The following is a 10,428-nucleotide window of genomic DNA, read 5'->3' on the forward strand; positions in this document are numbered from 1 at the left end:
CTTCCCTGTGGGTCCCGCAAGGCACAGGAATCCCCTCCCTTCTCTGTCCCAGCCCTCCCTCGGCACATGCGTGCTCCCGCCCCGTGCAAACCATACTGCCACAAACTCTTCAAGTCCACCCGTGCGCCTCCCCGCCACGCGGTGACCTCTGGGGGATGGTAACAAGGGTCGATCAGAGTTCTTACAACTCTCTATTTCCAGCATCTTGCATGGTGAGTAGAACACAGTTAAGTTCCTAATAAATGTTGGATCAACGGAAATCAAAACAATCCACCCAACAAGACCCAAGAAACAGTCAAACCTCAGGCTTCCCAAGGAATGTTGGGTTTCCAAGAGGGAAACAAGGACTTCAGTGCAGGGAAAAGAATGGGGGTAGGGGGAAGGGAAAACACAGGGCACTCACCTATTTGGAGTTTAGGAGACCAACTGGTGTTCTAGATCAGCTCTGTCACTCGGGGTCCCCTGATTTCCCCTCTGGGCTTCAGTATTTTTGAAATAATATGAAAATATTGAACAAAATGACTTCTATGAACATTTTCAGCTCGAGTGGGAACCCTATTGGTCCTGGTGAAGTCACCAGGTCCCTGTTTGCAATACACATCATCGGGGCTCCCTCAAAATGCCACCTCGGCTCTGCCCAGTTTCAGACCCCGGAGTCTGAAACTTCTGGGGCGTCTCTCAATGTCCGGTGCTGAGAATTGCTGACAAATGACTTCACCAAGCGGGCGTGGGCTCTGGGAGTCTGGAGCACTCGCAGTGAGTAAGGAGGCGTCATTGCACGGGGTGGCCCTGTTGTCTGTGATGCCAGGAATGCCCGGAAAGTTCTGAGGACGGTGCTGGAGCAAAAAACAAGTAGGGCACAGGCTGTCTTCATGAAGAAAGCCTTTAACGGCCCCAAGGCCATGTCAGCAGAACTCCAAGCCTCTCATTTTGCAGAGAGTGAAACTGAGACCAGAGCCTGGAACAGACGGGTGCCAAATTACAAAGCAATTGCGCACTGGCTCTGGGACTTCCTCTGGGGCCCAAGGTTGGGCTCCTGTGCCCAAATTAGAGAAGAGCGCTCTCAGAGCCTTGGGTCTGCAAGGGGGGAGCGAAGGTTACACGTGTGGTCCACAACTTAACAAAGGGCATGTGAGCCTTATTCTAGAATTCTCTGTGACCAGGCCAGCTCTTCCACGGGAGGGTGGTGCTTGTCCTTTGTGTATATAGGATTTATTGGGAAGCGGGATAAGGAGATCACTGGTGGATTTGTTTTACTTTACTTTGGTTGCTTTTCATGGTGTGGGAGGGAGCCTGGGGAGAGGGTTAAGGTCTAGATCCCGTAAGGCAAAGCCCTGTCCAAATATAACTCCTCTGAGTCAGCAGCTTGCCACACACAGCAAGGGACTCAAGCTAGGTGAGCTGACCAGGAGGTTCAAAGGCACCCCTTCCTGGGGGCAGAGGGTGCGGCTGAGAACTTGCCCCCAGGAGATATCCTGGCCTAGGGGTTGCTTGGTGCAGAGGGGAGACAGAGCCCCTCACATCCCTGAGGCTCCAGGATCTGCAAGGACCCCTCGCTGACAGGCCCAAAGACGGACCCACCCCACCATACCTAGGGGACCAAAAGCTCCAGACAGCCGATTCTGTGGAAGTCCCTGACGTCAGAGGGTTGCTGGTATGTCCAGCCGGGGGAATGCCTAGCCTGCCCCCGGAAAGGGAACACAGGCCTGAGGTCAGCAAGCAGGCTACTCAGAGCCACACTGAGCAGAATCCACACCCCTTAAGAAAAAAACAAAACAAACAAAAAAAACCCTCTGCCATTTCTTCTGGCAACACTTCCTGTTTGCTCCGTCAGCCAAGGGCTCAAGAGGCCTCTGCAGGCCTGCCCACCCAGTGAGGTGAGGGGAAGATCCTGCTCCGGCCCAGGCCCTCGCCTTGCCCTGGTGGTAAAGCCTAGACTGGCAAAATGCAGGGACAGTACATTGCCAGGCTTGTGGAGGTGTTCAAAGGCAGAGGAAGGGGCCCCCTACTCGCTCTGTTATTTATTTGTTCAGCAAAACTAAATATTTTGGAAGATGGGATTCCTCTCCCCAGACTTTGAGTCACCGTATGTGGATATGCATATGTAGTGTGAATGCGTGAATGCGTATATCCACACGTGCACACGTATTCGCACAATTTTATGTAACTCTGTGCAACACATTTGTAAAGTAATAGTGATGACCCCATTTTACAGATATGAAAACTGAGATTCTGGGAGCTCCACGTCTCAGGCTCGAAGGTCAGAGACGGAGATGATGAAAGACCTGGGATCTACGGGGAGGGTGGGAGTGTGCTGGAATGGTGAACTCTGGTCGATCTTTCCAGCCAACTGCGGGATTTTAGAAAACAGCCAGGCCATGGCTTTGGGGGAAGGAAGAAGAGGTGCAGGAAGGTACCTCCAAGGAGCCCAGGCAAGGTGCGGTCACTGGCGCCCCTTCCCCACCTCGGACACAAGCAGCAGTCTCCGTAGCAGCCTGCAGGGGGCAGTGCGCCTTGCCTTTTGCGAACCGCCTGGGCGCCCTTACGCAGCTCTAGGGAAGGAACACCAGGCGGCTCCGCCCTCTGCTTCTAAACAGCCCAGTTTTGAACCCCGCGCGTAGTAGGTGCTCAAGGCACGCCTAGAGGCCGAAAGGCCTTGGTTAGGGGGATGAACGTAAATTCGGTGGTAGAAATGGGGAGGAGAGGCGAGAAGGGGGCATTCCGGCCCCTGCCAGCGCATTTCCATCTAGAGGCCTTTTCAAACAGCCTTAGTCCCTACTGTGTGTCAGGCGCGGTGGCTACCGCTCCTGGACAACCTCGTTCTCTGCTAATCTCCTTCTCCCCCCACTCCTCCACCCCTCCCCCTCCCCCCAGCCAAACACACACGCTCAGCCTTAGCGGCGGTGGGCGCTCGCTGTCTCCCTAGGGGACATCTCGGCCCAAATCCGCGTGGCGAGGGGACCCGCGAGAGTGGTGAGCCAGAAGGAGCCAGGAGTCCCTAGAGGTGGGACACGTGAGAGCCAGGCGGTTGCCTGATGCGGCCCCTCGGCAAAGTGGTCGCTGCCCTCAGGGACGAAGCCGGTTCCCTCTGCGGGACACACAGAGCCCGTGAGACGCAGTGACCCGCCCAGCCCCCACCACTCGTGCACTTCTGGGCGCGCACGTGTCCGCCCGCCGAGCGCCCCCACCGAGCCCTGCGAGTGGCAGGCGCTGGCCGAGACCTTCGGGTAGCAGGCTGGAAGGACTCCGGGCTCCAGCCGCCGATCGGAACCCAGACGCTGCAGACGCCCGTCCCCAGAGACCGGGCCGCGGGGCACGTTGAAGGCAGCCCGGGCGCAGCCTCAACCCCCATCTCAAGTTCAGCCGCGCTTCCTCCCGCAAGGTCACGCTCAAACACACTCAGGCTCAGCGAAAAGGAGGAGCTCAAAGTTGCGCCACGGTCCGGATTCCGAATCTAGCCGTAGCCCCATCTGGGCGCTCCGCCCCAGGGTCACCGCTGCCCTGGCCCTGCGCTCTCCCAAACAGCGGCCCCTGACCCGCGCAGGTCACACACCCACGAGACGCAGACAAGTTGCTAACTTTTGTCAGATTTTTTCGCTGCAGCTGCGGCGCCTAACGGGGTTGGGGCGGACTCCGGAGTTTCGAGTTGCCACCCCCACCACCCCCGCCACGCTCCCCTGCGCCCACCCAATACCTCCCTGCACACCACGCCACGTCCAGCTGCCGCGTCCCGGGCGCCAACTTCTCCGTCGTCTCCGGAGTAACGTGGGCCGGCTGCGTCCCCGGGGGCGACGGCCAACTCCCGGATGTGCTCCTGCTCGCAGCGGATTTGGACGCTCGATCCGTACACTGTCCCGCCGCAGCTCGACCGGATCACCGGCGGCCTCGGCGGGCCCCCGCGCCCCTCGCTCCACTCGAAAGCCCTGGAGCCAGCCACCCCGAGGGGACTCATCCCACCAGCGGCCCCGCTGGCCGCTTCGCCCTCTGGCGGCCCGGACCAGGGAGATTCCAGCCTGGCGCCGGTGCAATGTCACTGGGGCCACCCCGGGGACCGCTGCCCCAGACCTGGCGCAGGCTCCCCGCTGAGGTCCCAGCAGCTCTTCCAATAACGGCAAAAGATCCCGGAGCCCCGGCCTCCTCCCGGACCTCCTCCCTCTCCCGAAGACCCCCGTGTCGCCGTGGCTAAGGAAGGGGGGGGGTCTCCCTACGCGTGTCTTCCCCTGGGCGCCCGGGGTCTACAGTCCCACTTCCACTGTCAAGCCCTCCTAGACCCCTCCCGACCACTTCTGTTCCCGGCTCCGGGCAACCGCCCCTCCACTTGGAGAACACACTCGAAACTGCCCCAACTCCGGCGGACGCAGCCCCCCGCTCACCCCGGCCGCGCTGGGCTCAGCGCGCTCACTCACCGCAGCCGGAGACACGCTGGAGTTTCGGCGGCTTTGGAGATGAGGGGCTCCGGGGAGACTAAAGGGGGGGTTGTCCCGAGCACTGGCCCCCTTCCAGGCTCACATCGCGCCGTCCTCCTCTCCCTCCTCCTCCTCGCCCTCCCTGTCCTCCTCTTCCTCCTCCCTCTGGTCTTTGTCTTTGCAAAGTGTCGAAACTGTCTGGCATAGTGGAGCTCCGCCGGCGGAGGCTGGAGCCGGGGAAGCGGGGAGGCGGGGTGAGGATGGGAGCGGTCTCGGGAACACCTTCCCCCGGGTGTAACGGGAGGGGCCGGCGGGCGGCCGGGGAGGGGCCGCTTCCCTGGCCGGCCGGGGCCGGGAGCGGGGCGCGCCGGAGCGGGGCGGGCGCCTGGGCTGCGCGCGGCCCTCCCCTTCCTCCGCCCAGTGCCCGCCCCCCGGGCCCGCTCCCCCCCCCCCCTCCTCCCGCGCCCCCTCCGCCCGCTCTCGGCTCGGCTTTCGGCTCGCTCGGGGCTTCCTGCGAGCTCCGGAGCCACGTGGACCGCAGCCGGCTCGGCGGAGGCCAGGCTGGGGAGACGCCGGAGGCGGCGCGGGGACCGGATCGCCGCCCCGGGAGGGCTCTGCGGGGACAGCTCCGCGACACTCCGCGCCGCCGCTGCCGCCGCCGCTGCCCACGGGCTGGAAAGACTAGGGAAGAATCGCCCGGAGACCCGTGGGGTCAACCCCGGGGAGGAGGCGACGGGCGCCCACCCAGAGGACGTGGCGGTGTCCTGAAGAGCCCAAGTCGGCCGCACCGTAGCACAGAAGAGGCCGGCCGACACCCTGTTGGTGACCGGGCAAAGCCATGGACTTCCTTTAAGGGCGCGGGACTCGAGGTGGGATTGAGGGAGGGGGAGGGGAGGAGCGCGGCGGGGCTGGGGCCCTGGTAAGGCCCGAGCCTGGGCCCCGTTCCGAGCCGCAGAGCGGCCACAGCGGCGCGGTCCCCGCCCCGGCTTGCCTGCCCGCCGCAGTTTTTTCTTCCCAGATGCGGAGGCTGCACCGCGGTCCAGGGCAGGGTGAGCGCCAGGCAGCGGGACGCCAGGCAGGGGCAGGGCCCACGGCGACCTGGGACTGGGGCTTCTGGGACCGGACCCCCTGTGGGACTCAGGTTTGTGGGGCTTTTGCCGTTTCTCCTTTATAGGGAATTGAGGGCAGTGGAGACTTCTTGCTCAGTGACGGACTTGACAGTCTTAGAGACTAAATGCTGGACGTCAGGTTTAAGAGGCATTAAAAACGTGTGATTGTACAGCTTTTATCCCCTTACGGGGATTTTACCTCCTTTGTAACTTCTCTGAGCAATGCTCAGAGGACAGAGGCGCAGCGTGGCCTAAGGGGCGCTTAATTCTTCTGGCTTCCATTTCTTCCCTTGGAGAGGTCAGCCTTTTGCAGTGGAGATAGCTCCCTAGCACGTCATTCATCAGAGTGTGCTTCAGACCAGGGGCTGGATGGGACTTAATGCTTCCAGTCTTGTCTTGCACCTACTGGATGTGTGATCTTAGGCTGGTTACAGAATCTAAGCTTAGGTAGCCCTGTGCCTCAGTTTCCTCTTCTGTGAAAATGGGACTGATTGCTGTCTATCCCATAAGGTTGTTCTAATAAACGAGTGAATCCATCCATGTCGAACGGTTACAACTAAGCTTATCATATAGTAAGTACCCAGTGAAAGTTGGCTTTCATGGATGCTGGGCCCTCTGGCCGGGGCCCTTACTCGCAATGGGGGGTGGGGGGGGAGGATGGGTAAAGAGTGGTCCAGGAGACTTTTCAGCCTTGGAGGAGGAAAAGGGAGCTATTCAGAGCATAGAGAAGTAGAAAAGGAGCAGGTTGAAAAACAGGAGGAGGAGAGTGCGAAAATTCACCACTAGAAAATTAAAGAATTCGCAATTAAGACTGCGCCATTTTATCCTAGGTGAATCTGGAGAGACGACCAGATTGAGCAAGTAAGTGGCCCCCAAACATCCAGCTGCTGGTTCTCCTTTGCAGCCAAGAGCCAAAGACAGCTCTTAATTTCAGCCCTAGGTCCTTGGCAGTTCCCGCCGGTGACTCCACAGTAAAATGAAAATTCCTAATTAAGTGACTCTATGGTGAAGCATGCATATATCATCACCTTATCTAGAAAAAGATTTCCATCAGCTGCACCTTTTCCCGCTCTCGGTCTCGGAGGGGTTAACCCGGCCAGGCTTTTTCTCGCCCGCCTCAGTTGTGTTGCAATGTTATTTCTTACCAGGTGACAGACAGGGCCTCTCCCCCTCTCGGGTTTGTCCTCTATTCCATGGAGGCAGCACTTGCGAGGCTTTCGGGGAGCCCACATCCTCCGGGGCTATGTGTCAGGGGTGTGTGTGAGGGCATTCCTCGTTGTCATCCCGAGTGTCTCCTAACATGCCCTGCCTAGTACAGCCGCCATAGTCATTACTGGGAGTGTCTGCACAGTGAGTCCCCCCAGGGAGCCCTGACATTGATGTAATGCTCACCCCCCTCCCGCCCCCGTGTGTTCAGAGCAACTGCAAAGCTCTCGGTAATAATGGTGAAGGAAATTGATTTCATCCTCTCCCCGCCCCCTTTCTTCACACATCAGAAAGGAGGGATCCTAATGGGCCCTGATGCTATCTGGGTGATTGGGCAGAAAAGGGCAGCCCGGCTTGTCAGCGGTGAGTTCAGAGCTGCTGGGCACGTGGCCGTTTGTTTTGGGCAGGGTTTTACTTACCACGGTTTTGGGGCCCCAACTTCCCTTACGATAAAAAGAGGTAATAGGGGGATGTACTGAGAGAAGCCGGAAGGAGAGACACAGCCAGGCTTCCTGGCTCTGGCTCTGTCCCTCTTTCCCTCCCTCCGCTTTCTCTCCCTGCTCTTGCCCCCTCTCTGCTCTGTTCCATCCCTGCCCACGGTCTCCTTCTGCTAAGTCCTAGGGTCTGCCCTGAACTGTTCCTGGTGTCTGCGGCCCCAGCCCCTGTACGGCGGGGCAGCTGTCAAAACAGTCCTTGTTCCACAGTTTCACTTTCCGCTGTTCATCTCTTCCGGATTTTCGTTTTTCCAGAAGAGGAATCTGACTGGCAGGCTTCACCGGGTCCTGGGTCAACAGCCCAGCGGTGAATGGGCTGCCCAGGCAGCAAGTGCCCACCTGAAGAGTAAGCACGTGGAAGGAGAGCTACACGTTTTGCATTACGGGGACTGCAGGACTCATAACGCTTAAGCCCCCTTCCAGTTCTGAGAATCTTGGGGGCATTTGAGTCAGCAGAACTGTTTCGCAGAATCACAACGCTTTACACTATTCACACACGTTAGACCCAACATCCATGCGAAGGCAGCTGATTAATCTTGTCCAATCGCGACCGCACTAATCTCTTTGCCAGAATTTGGCTCAGGAATACATAGATTTAATCCCTGTTTGAATCAAGAAGACAAAGAAATATATTTGTGTTTTCTAGGAAAAGAGGCCTTAAGACTAAGGCCTGGGAAGCTTCTCTTTATTTCCAACTGGACGTGAACAGGAAGGTGTTTTTAACTCCAGTTTCTCTGGACGACATCTTGTACCCATGAGGGGAGACAAACTGAAGCTAAGTAGATCCAGAGCCCTGATCACACCGTACCTGAAGCCTAGCTCTAGACTTTCTGTTGTATTAGAACAATTATTTTGTTTAAGCCACTTTAGGTCATGGTTCTGTTACTTGCTGCCAGATGCTTGAGAACCATACGCAGCTACAGCCAGGTTCCTTTCTCCCCCAAAGTCCCTTCACTGCCCCCAAGGCATTCCCAAGCTCAGAACCCTTAAATCTTCAATGGCTGCCATTGTCTAAGGATGCCAATCCAAACTTCTGAGCCTAGAGATCCAGAGGTCTAATGCAAGGCCTGGGATGAGGGAACTCTGCTTCTTAGCACTGATCACTGTATCGTCAGAGTTTTTGCCGTTCTGGGCTGCAGGACCCTTAAAGAACCATGCCTCCTCCACATCGTAGACACTGGGTCCAGCCCTCCTGGATGCTACCATAACAAATTACCGCGAGCCGGGGGCCCCACACAGCAGACGTGTATTTTCTCACAGCTCAGGAGGCCAGAAGTCTGAAATCAAAGTTTCCGCTGGATGGGCTCCTGTTGGGAGCTCTGAGCGAGAATCTGGCCTGTGCCTTTCTCCCAGCTTCTGGTGGCTCCTGGCAATCTTCGGCCTTCCTTGGCTTGTAGATGATCCCTTCACATGGCTCTGTGTGTGTGTGTGTGTGTGTGTGTGTGTGTGTGCGTGTGCGCGCGCGTGTGTGCGTGTGTGTGTGAGTGCGTGCCTCCTCCTTTTGTAAGGACAGCAGTCACTGGGCACTTGGGGCCCACCTTAATTCACCACATACTGTGCTAAATGCTGGGGACGTGGAGGTGGGCACAACACGGTCCCCGCCCACCAGGAGCCCACAGTTTGGCAGAGGACTGACCATGCTTGAGATTTCACCATGTTGGGGCAGCGCTGTGACAGGCTAACAGGTGGGTGTAGTGAGGTCACTTAGAGGATGCTGGTTCACAAACCCGGGAGCATTTGGAGTGTAGTCTGAAACTGACCGCACGCACAGAAGATAGGGAGAGACCGAAGACAGAGGCGGGTCACTCCACGTTGGTAAGTGGCAGGTTGAATAAGCAAGAGAACTTACTTACAAGCCTGATCTTGAGTGCCTCAAGATGAATAGATACCTGAACCCACCTTGTAGAATCTTAAAAGTTTAGAGAGAGGCCCTTGTGAGGTTCGGTCATATACCCCGTCAAGGCGGTCTCCACAACCCCTGTCCCTGAAGACGACTCCCTCTGTGGGAACAGGGTGTGGGAGAGACTGCATGTACATTCCCAGGACAGGGGAGGGGGAGAAGGCCTTCCACTTACCCGGGGTCAGCTCTCGGGTCAGCCGGCAGTCACGTCTTCCTGATGACCTCCTCCATTGGAGGGCAGCTCCTGGGGGACAGGCGTCCTGGGATCTCAGGGAGAACTAGGTGAGAGCAGGGGGGTGGGTGCGGTGTGCAGGAGGCGTGAGCCCATCTGGTTCACGTACCACCTGCTAAGCCGGGTGGAACAGACTGTGGACTTCGCTCTGCATGCTGGCAGAGGCTCCGAGACTTCACACACCGGGCAGAGAGGCAACGGGGACGCGGCGACATTTGCATGCTGGCCAGACCACTCGGGCAGCCTCGGGAGGCCGGCGCTGGGGTGTCCAGACTGGAGGGCATGTTCGTTCCGGGAATCCAGCAGAGGCCAGGGGTCTGACCTGAGGAAGGAGCAGAAGTGAGACATCTGGGCAGGCATCACCCGTCTTTCATGGCGAGGCCGGCAGAAGCATGATAGGTTGACAGAAAAACCTTTGATCCCCGAAGGCCTCACAACGGGTTCAGGGTTGGTAACATCTTCCCTCCGATCCCTTGTTTTGTGAGGGAGAACGTTTAACCATGCTCAGCCCGGTTTCTCGAAGGTACCATAGTGAGATTGTTTTTATTAAAAGAAAAAAAAAGTGTGTAATGTTTGTTTATTTTTGAGAGCAAGCGAGACAGAGTGCAAGTGGGGGAGGGGCAGACGGAGAGGGAGACACAGAGTCCGAAGCAGGCTCCGGGTCCTGAGCTGTCAACACAGAGCCAGACACGGGGCTCGAACTCACGAACCGCGAGATCATGACCTGAGCTGAAGTTGGACGCTTAACCGACTGAGCCACCCAGGCGCCCTGAGATTTTTTTTATTATTATTTGTAACCCAACTGCAAAAATAATTGACACTCAGGGGATGGTGGCCATCTCTAAACTACGGCACCTCGGACTGCGGGAGGAGAAAGGAACCGTTTTCACATGTCCCATTTCGGTTTTTTGCGGGACTTTTCACTTGCCGCTGACTCTGGTTACCAACCCTGCGTAACACAACATCCCCAGAACTAGAGGCATGAGACGGCCGTTCCTGCCTGCGTTTGATCATGGGTTCTGGGGGTGAAGAATTTGGATGGAACCCCGCAGGGTGGGCTTATCTCTGCCCCACGTGTCTG

At 57.8% G+C, this 10,428-nt stretch overlaps 1 protein-coding gene and 1 long non-coding RNA gene across 4 annotated transcripts in view; one reads left to right on the forward strand and one right to left on the reverse strand.

Moving 5' to 3' along the window:
* ST3GAL1 (ST3 beta-galactoside alpha-2,3-sialyltransferase 1) overlaps positions 1-4,769 on the reverse strand; it is a 96,143-nt gene extending 91,374 nt beyond the window's left edge. For all 3 annotated transcript variants that reach the window (XM_047842876.1, XM_047842874.1, XM_047842875.1), the window contains exon 1: positions 4,407-4,769. The gene's annotated coding sequence lies outside the window, so the exon portion shown is untranslated. The remainder of the gene's footprint in view (positions 1-4,406) is intronic.
* A 110-nt stretch (positions 4,770-4,879) lies between these two features.
* Positions 4,880-9,917, forward strand: LOC125156667 (uncharacterized). The gene is made up of 2 exons (XR_007148724.1): positions 4,880-5,547; positions 6,346-9,917. It is a non-coding gene; the product is annotated as an uncharacterized LOC125156667 (long non-coding RNA).
* Positions 9,918-10,428: the final 511 nt, after the last annotated feature.

Source organism: Prionailurus viverrinus, chromosome F2 (assembly GCF_022837055.1).
Source record: "Prionailurus viverrinus isolate Anna chromosome F2, UM_Priviv_1.0, whole genome shotgun sequence".
NCBI lineage: Eukaryota > Metazoa > Chordata > Mammalia > Carnivora > Felidae > Prionailurus > Prionailurus viverrinus.